Genomic DNA, 9,000 nt, shown 5'->3' with positions numbered 1-9,000 from the left:
CCGTGTTATTCTGATGACGATGCACTGCGGCGACTACAGCTGTTACTAAACACATCAGATGAATTCGCAATTGTGAATAATAACTAGCATCAGCTGTAGATTGGAATGACGACAATGAAAATTCGTGTTGGACTGGGGCTCGAACCCGGATCTGCAATATCGTATTTATCTGCCGATACCGGACATGCGACTTTCAAGCACAACGTCTGATCTGTACGGGAATACACGTAATGGATGTGCGAATACTCATCGTAGACGTACGGTTGACAACAAATGGAAGTTTGGATCTGGCCGTGAGTCGTGCACGGATAGCCAAATGGTAAGGCGACCGCTCGCGATAAGCTGGAGATCTGGGTTCGAGTCCCGGTGCGACACAAATATTCACTGTCACCACTCCATTCTACAGCTGAGGGTAGCCATTATTCGCAATTGTGATACCCCTTTATCTTATCAACGATAAGGCGGAAGAATCAGAAACGATCAATGGCATGAGGATGTAGAGGGCAATGGAAACCACTGCATTAAAGACATGCGATGTGTATCCACAGAACATGTGGCACGTAACTGCAAAAATGCCACGATGATCTCTCAGTTGACAAAATATCTCCAGGAGGGGACTGCCAAGGGGAAGGTGACCGTGAGAATCTATAACCAACGAAAGGATAACGTTCTACTAGTCAGAAAGTGGAATGTCAGAAGTCTGAACGTAGTAAGGAGGCTAGAAAATCTGAAAAGGGGAACGGTAATGTTCAATTTAGATATAGTAGGGGACAGTGAAGTGAAATGGAAAGAAGACAAGGATTTCTGTCCATATGGGCATAGGGTAATATGAACAGCAACAGGAAGTAGCATAATGGGAGTAGCACTCATTTTGAATAGGAAGAAAGGACACAGAGTAAGTTACTGTGAACAGTTCAGTGACAGGGTTGTTCTCACGGGTACTGATAGAGAAAGTATATGAGGATATTGAACAGGAAATTCCGTATGTAAAGGGAGCTGAAAATCTATTAGTCACGGGGGACTGGAATATAGTTGTAGGGAAAGGAGTAGAAGAAAGGGTTCCGGGAGAATATGGGTTTGGTATTAGGAATGAGAGAAGCAAAAGACTAACTGAGTTCTGCAACAAATTTCAGCTAATAATAGCGAATACTCCGTTCAGGAATCACAAGAGAAAAAAGTATACTTGAAAGAGGCCGGGAGATATGGGAAGATTTCAGTTGGATTATATCATGGTCAGGTAGAAATTCCCGAAATAAGATACTGCATTGTAAGGTGTAGCCAGGAGCAGACATAGACAAAGATGTCTTGATTCGGCCGACACGAATTCCTCTCCTATGCCAACATGTTCATCTCAGGGTAGCATTTGCAGCAGACCTCCTCAATTATTTGCTGGATATATTACAGTCTCGGTCTTCCTCTACTGTTTTTACTCTTTACAACTCCCTCTAGTACCATGGAATGTATTCCCTGATGTCTTAACGGATGTCCTATTATCCTGTCCCTTCTTCTTGTGAGTGTTTCCCATAGATTCCTTTCCTCTCCGATTCTTCGCAGAACCTCCTCAATCCTTACCTTCGTCCACCTGGATACGAAAGTACCAAGGAATCAAAAGATTCACTTGAAGTTCTCTGAGGCTATAGATACTGTGATAAGAAATAGCTCAGTAGGCAGTTCAATTGAAGACGAAGGAAAATCTCGAAAAAGGGCAGTCACAGAGGTTGGAAACAAAAATCCGGGTACAAAAAAGTTAACTGCGAAAAAAGAATGGCCAATAGAAGAAATATGCAAGTCAAATACGAATGAAATAAATAAGAAGTGCAGTGAAGCTAAACTGAAATAGCTGCATGTAAATGTAAAGAAACCGAAAAAGAAGACTCAGCATATATAAAAGTCAAAACAACCTTCGGTGAAGTTAAAAGCAACAGTGGTAACATTAAGAGTGCAACGGGAATTCCACTGTTAAATGCAGAAGAGAGAATGGGTTGGTGGAAAGAATACTGTGAAGTTTTTTATGAGAGGGAGGAGTTGTATGGTGACGTGATAGAAGAAGAAAGGAGTCGATATAGAAGAGATAGGGGATCCGACAGTAGACTCAGCGTTTAAAAGAGCTTTGGAAGACTTAAGGTCGAATGAAACAGAAGGGATAGATAACATTCCATCAGTATTTCTAAAATCACTGGGGGAACGTTGTAGCTAAACGACTATTCATACTGGTGTGTAGAATATATGAGGCAGGCGATACACCATCTGACTTTCAGAACTACGTCATCCACTCAATTCCCAAGTTTGAAATCGAGAAGTGAGGGAATCATCGCACAAACTGCTTAAAAACTCATGCATCCATGTTGCTGATAAGAATAATACACAGAAGAATGGAAAAGAAAACTGAGGATGCGTTAGATGACGATCAGTTTGGTTTCAGGTAAGGTAGAGGCGCCAGAGAGGCAATTCTGACGTTTCAGTTAACGATGGAAGCAAGACTAAAGAAAAGACAAGTCATGTTCATTCGGTTTGTCGACCTGGAAGAAGCATTCTACGGGTCAAATGGTCAAGATTTCGAAATTCCGAGGAAACCGGGGTTAACTACACTCCTGGAAATTGAAATAAGAACACCGTGAATTCATTGTCCCAGGAAGGGGAAACTTTATTGACACATTCCTGGGGTCAGATACATCACATGTTCACACTGACAGAACCACAGGCACATAGACACAGGCAACAGAGCATGCACAATGTCGGCACTAGTACAGTGTATATCCACCTTTCGCAGCAATGCAGGCTGCTATTCTCCCATGGAGACGATCGTAGAGATGCTGGATGTAGTCATGTGGAACGGCTTGCCATGCCATTTCCACCTGGCGCCTCAGTTGGACCAGCGTTCGTGCTGGACGTGCAGACCGCGTAAGACGACGCTTCATCCAGTCCCAAACATGCTCAATGGGGGACAGATCCGGAGATCTTGCTGGCCAGGGTAGTTGACTTACACCTTCTAGAGCACGTTGGGTGGCACGGGATACATGCGGACGTGCATTGTCCTGTTGGAACAGCAAGTTCCCCTGCCGGTCTAGGAATGGTAGAACGATGGGTTCGATGACGGTTTGAATGTACCGTGCACTATTCAGTGTCCCCTCGACGATCACCAGTGGTGTACGGCCAGTGTAGGAGATCGCTCCCCACACCATGATGCCGGGTGTTGGCCCTGTGTGCCTCGGTCGTATGCAGTCCTGATTGTGGCGCTCACCTGCACGGCGCCAAACACGCATACGACCATCATTGGCACCAAGGCAGAAGCGACTCTCATCGCTGAAGACGACACGTCTCCATTCGTCCCTCCATTCACGCCTGTCGCGACACCACTGGAGGCGGGCTGCACGATGTTGGGGCGTGAGCGGAAGACGGCCTAACGGTGTGCGGGACCGTAGCCCAGCTTCATGGAGACGGTTGCGAATGGTCCTCGCCGATACCCCAGGAGCAACAGTGTCCCTAATTTGCTGGGAAGTGGCGGTGCGGTCCCCTACGGCACTGCGTAGGATCCTACGGTCTTGGCGTGCATCCGTGCGTCGCTGCGGTCCGGTCCCAGGTCGACGGGCACGTGCACCTTCCGCCGACCACTGGCGACAACATCGATGTACTGTGGAGACCTCACGCCCCACGTGTTGAGCAATTCGGCTGTACGTCCACCCGGCCTCCCGCATGCCCACTATACGCCCTCGCTCAAAGTCCGTCAACTGCACATACGGTTCACGTCCACGCTGTCGCGGCATGCTACCAGTGTTAAAGACTGCGATGGAGCTCCGTATGCCACGGCAAATTGGCTGACACTGACGGCGGCGGTGCACAAATGCTGCGCAGCTAGCGCCATTCGACGGCCAACACCGCGGTTCGTGGTGTGTCCGCTGTGCCGTGCGTGTGATCATTGCTTGTACAGCCCTCTCGCAGTGTCCGGAGCAAGTATGGTGGGTCTGACACACCGGTGTCAATGTGTTCTTTTTTCCATTTCCAGGAGTGTATAGAAAAAGTAGGGTAACACACAAAGTTTGGAAGAGCCAAGGGGAAAAAATATGACTATAATATCAAGAATGAAGTGCTCAGATTAAAAAAGGTGTAAGAGAGGGACGTAGTCTTTCGCCCCTTCTTTTCAATCAATGACGGATTGACGGAAATAAAAGTTCAAGAGTAGAATTAAAATTCAAGGTTTAAGGATATCAGTGATAAGATTCGCTGAAGACATTGCTGTCCTCAGTGAAAGTAAAGAATAATTACTGATTTGCTGAATGGAATGAACAGTCTAACGAGTACAGTATAGGGATTTACAGTAAATCGAAGAAAGACGAAAGAAATGAGGAGTAGGGAAAATAAGAAGAGCAAGAAACTTAACATCGTGATTGATGATCATGAAGTAGATGAATTTAAGGAATTCTGCTGCATAGGCAACAAAATAATCCAACATTTTGGTGACCTTCGGAGGAAATCTCTCACCCATGCAAGCTCTGTCGGTATCCCCAACCAATTGGACATTTGCGCTTGAATTTCCCACCATTTTCCACCAACAAGGCTAGTGGCCTAGAGATCAGGGGGAGGGGGAAGGGGCAAAGGAATCGGAAGAGAGTGGGGGAGGAGGTTACCCTGAGGGACATCTGTCAATAATGGTGCCTGTGCTTCAGTCGGCACAGCTACCCTAATAACTTTGCATTCGAGCGTTGTTGAGGTGGGAGCTCATCAACACGGCCAGACCTCAACTACTCTAAGTACTGGACACGTTTCAGTTCACATAACAAAGAATATGGAATAACTCTGAGCGTCGTCAGTTTCTGTGACGTCTGCTGGACACTAGATGTGTTACACTTGTCCAGATAACGTGGGGTTCTGTCTCGAAAGTACTTTATTTCCATATCTGAGCGTGGGAAGGAAATAGCGCCTACTAATTGTCTCAAAAACACTACTAACACATTGTCTGGGCCACTGAATGCTAAAAATACCCATTCAAAATAGTAAAACATGATTTTCGGGAAATCCTGTACTGCAAAAAACTCAATGTTTGTGTTGACCATGATCGCGCTAACTTCGGTTCTTTACTGGAGGCTTTATCCACCTTAAGGCAGTATGCACCATTACTATACTTCCGATGTTAGTAGTAGCGGCATACCCCATTTGCATGTAAGATTTCTAGTAAGGTAGATACAGAGAAGCAGCCCATGATGCGGAAATTGTGCTAATTGTAATGAAAAGATTCTGCAGTAGAGAGTGTTAAAGGGATCACACCGTGGTTCAGGTCGAAAAAAATCGATTTTCTGTTTTCATCATATTTCGATAGATGAAGGTTTTATATAAGTACCCAGAAAAGTATTTTGCTGAAAAAAATTTTTTTGGAGCATTTAAAGAACATTTTCCTACCACGTGTATTTATGTACCACGCCCACTTTTCTGTCGCCCACATTTCTGCATATATTTTAGATCTTTATATCCCCTACGTTGCACGTTAGGGTTTTATTTTACTCCAGAGAGTGTTGGCTATCCTTGGAATGCAACGGTCGGTATTCTTTTGTTTCTGCTGTTTGTAAACAACACGCTTTCAAACACGCGGTTACTTTTGTTCAAGTGTGACTGCGAGTAGTTGTTATACTTAAGTTTGCAGTGCTTGTTTACGTGTGTTTTGTTGTGTTTATTGAAGATGACGAAACGTAAAGGCATTTTCAAGAAACAAGTTTCGAAAGCTTTCTGTACAAGAGGTTATATCGCCTGAAAAAGATGTTTCTAATTGTGATTCTTCAACAAGTGCATCATCAGAGAAGCTCTCCCCATTTCAAGAGAGTTACAATGAATTTATTTAAGTGACAAGGGGTTCAGTAACATTATTATAAATCTGTGTAATTATTGTAAATCAGAAGCAATTTCTAAATTTGTACAATGTAGACAGTGTGGTGAGTCACAGAGTGTGAAAATTTGTGAGAGTGCCAGTGGGAGAAAAGGCCTAGCAATTGCTTTGGATTTAATTTGCACTAAATGCTCAGCTGTGATTTCATTTATGAGTTCTTCAAAACCAGATGCAAGTGGCCCCTTAAGAAATCAATACTAGATTATTTTATGCCTTAGAATTCACGGACAAGGGCATGGCTTCAGGGAGAACATTATGTTCAGTGACGAACTTACATCAACCACCAAATAAATTTGAAAAACTGACTGCAGTATTAGAGAAACCTATATGTGAGGTCAGTGAGGAAAGCATGAAACTGGCTGCTAGGGAAGCAGTGGAAGAAAATGATGGATGTTAGGATATCGCGGTTGCACTTGATGGAAGTTGACACAAAAGAGGACATACTTCTCTGAGTGTACACACTGGTAAAGTGTTAGATCTGGAGATAATGTCTAAATATTGCAAATGTTGTAAAGTCAATGAACATAAAGAACACAAATGTGTGGCTAATTTTAGAGGAACAAGTGATGGTATAGAAGTTCATGGAATACAACAAATATTTCATCGCTCCATAGAAATAAGAGGTGTATGGTACACCAAATATTTGGGCGATGGTGACAGTAAGGCATACAACAATGTTGTGAACTCTAAGCGATATGGAGATGCCATTATTAGCAAACTAGAATGTGTAGGCCATGTTCAAAAACGTTTGGGAACAAGGCTGAGAAAAGTAACTGTTGGTATGAGAGGAAAAAATAAGAAGATGGAAAATTGTTGACTGGAAAGGGTCGGTTAAATAAAACTGAAATAGAAAACTTGCAGGTATACTATGGGCAGGCAATTTGGAGAAATAAAGAAAATCTGCAGTCAATGAAGAGAGAAGTTTGGGCCATATTCTTCCATAAGTCCTCTACTGATGATAAGCCATGTCATGGATTGTGTCCATCAGGAAAAAATTCGTGGTGCAAATACAATAGGGCTCAGGCAACTGGAGAATCTTATTCTCACCAGCATTCTCTTCCTGCTGCTGTTATTACAGCAATTAAAGCTATTTTCAGAGACTTGGCTCATCCTGACCTTCTAAGGAAATGTCTGCATAGGCAGACACAGAACCCAAATGAATGTTTTAACAGCATAATTTGGAACTGCCTTCCTAAAACTGTATTTGTAGGCATGCATACAATGAAACTAGAAGTTCATTATGCTGTTATTACATTCAATTTTGATAATACTGGAAAGTGTTGGGTACTGAAAAATCGGGAAATTAATCCTGGTGAAAATATGATCACTGGGCTGCAACATTGAAATAAAGTGAGGATAGCCATTGCAGACAGGTCGGCATCTAATATGGCCAAGAAAGCAAGACAAACATCCAGGAAGGTTAAAAAGAAGCTGGAAGACCTGCTAGAGGCCAAAGAAGGGCCATCATGTGCAGCAGGACAGTTGTAATTAATTGTAAGTAACAAATTTCAAAAGTTTTTTCTTTAAAGTCAATTTCCTGCAAACTAAAATTGTCAGTACATATGCCCCATAATATCAGAAACAATCATTGATAAATGAATGAAATTTTCAGAGAATCTGCATAACATAAAAAGCCACCTCTGGTACTATATTCATTAACATTCCCCCATTAGGAAGTTGACAAAAAAATATTTTTTGCAGAAAAAACTTAATATTTTTTGTTAATAAATTTAAAAAGTTTTGCTTAAAACCTATAAAATTGATAACTAGATTATAGTACAGTTGACTCTATTAGCATCATGTAACATACAGTAAAAACATTAAGGTCCTGCATCAAATAGTTTTTTCAGAAATGGGTCAAATACTTGCCTAAATTAACATGGGTTAGAAAGGCAGGGTGTGGTCTCCTTGAAGGTACCCGGAAGTAACAGTATACTGAAGTTTTAATGGGACTACAGAGTATTACAGCGTTACCTTTACGACTTTCTATGCAACACTGACAAGTTGGACCAAGTAGATAAAGGTATCTTTACGAGCGTAACAAAGTAAGGCGCTATCAAAACTTGTAATTGTCAGTACCGCTGATAAGGTGTACCATCAAGGCTCAGAAAGCCTATTAGTTAAGATGACTGCTCGCGAAAACTAGGAAATCCACGTTCGAGTATCGGTCTAAGATAGAATATCTTTAGTCATGACATATTGATTACACTGGAGTTCAGCAATTCTGAAAGTTGCTTCACTAACGTTATTTCCTGCACCTGAATTTTTATTATTTGCATTACAGTCAGCTGCATTCATTTCATGCCCGTTTAATTCACTCATTTTTAGTGTGTAGAAGAAAATATCTCTTATATTGCCATTCTCCGAAGAGCAATAAAGATTTGCAACATGTACATGCCACAGTTCAATTAGTCCATCTGTGAGAAAGGTAACTATCTAACGAAAATTAATCGGAAAATGAAAACATCATAAATCACCCCAATCCCACCTAAACTAAAAAAAAAAATTATGGTTCACATCCGCTTATGATTTGTAAAGGCAAAATCTCAAGGTCTGCATCATTACTGATAGCTAGCTACCAGTACCCATGGAATATTTAAAAGAATAAACCTAAGACTATCGGCTTTTGCGCATGAACAGAGATCGATGACAGCAGTATTTACGTACTGGTTCGACCAAATCGCTCCGAAAGTTTTTTCCTACGTTAACACTCCTAAAGAATGAGCACGATTCTATCTTTTATAATTTTATTTGTCTTGTGATGCCACAGCCTTCCTAATTTACGGATGTATGGAACATTGGAATTACACCACCTCTGCTGTCAGGAAGCCCTTTACTGTTCCTCACCAACTCCTTATTGGAATTTTGAGGAATCTTAGCAGTATTTACGTACTGGTTCGACCAAATCGCTCCGAAAGTTTTTTCCTACGTTAACACTCCTAAAGAATGAGCACGATTCTATCTTTTATAATTTTATTTGTCTTGTGATGCCACAGCCTTCCTAATTTACGGATGTATGGAACATTGGAATTACACCACCTCTGCTGTCAGGAAGCCCTTTACTGTTCCTCACCAACTCCTTATTGGAATTTTGAGGAATCTTAGCAATTCCGATTTTCACTGTA

The sequence above is a fragment of the Schistocerca piceifrons genome, chromosome 3, assembly GCF_021461385.2.
Source record: "Schistocerca piceifrons isolate TAMUIC-IGC-003096 chromosome 3, iqSchPice1.1, whole genome shotgun sequence".
In the NCBI taxonomy this organism is placed as follows: Eukaryota; Metazoa; Arthropoda; class Insecta; order Orthoptera; family Acrididae; genus Schistocerca; species Schistocerca piceifrons.
The sequence above is the reverse complement of the archived record's forward strand: the minus strand, read 5'-3'. Positions refer to the sequence as shown.